Below are 381 nucleotides of genomic sequence, written 5' to 3'. Positions count from 1 at the left end.
GTACGACCATCGCAAATATAGATGACGATAAATCGATAACGATCGTATAAGCTTATCTAAGTTATGGCCACGCTAGTTCAATCATCTCGTGTGTACATCATATAATAGTATTTAAGATTATTATATCTGTTAATCCCATTGTAAATTGGGCTTACTGTATGTAACATAAAACTCGGATGTGTATATAATATATATTAAATATTAACTATGTAATGAGTATAATAAAATAATTAAAAAACTAAAATTGTTCGTTTGACGATCAATTATCCTAGCGACCAATTATATTCACCATAAATTCACCCGCGATCAATTCACACTGATACCGCGCGGCTCTGCCGAAAATACGTCACACACATGCGGCTTTCCTTTGATGTAGACCAC

Source organism: Acyrthosiphon pisum, chromosome A1, assembly GCF_005508785.2.
Source record: "Acyrthosiphon pisum isolate AL4f chromosome A1, pea_aphid_22Mar2018_4r6ur, whole genome shotgun sequence".
In the NCBI taxonomy this organism is placed as follows: Eukaryota; Metazoa; Arthropoda; class Insecta; order Hemiptera; family Aphididae; genus Acyrthosiphon; species Acyrthosiphon pisum.
The sequence above is the reverse complement of the archived record's forward strand: the minus strand, read 5'-3'. Positions refer to the sequence as shown.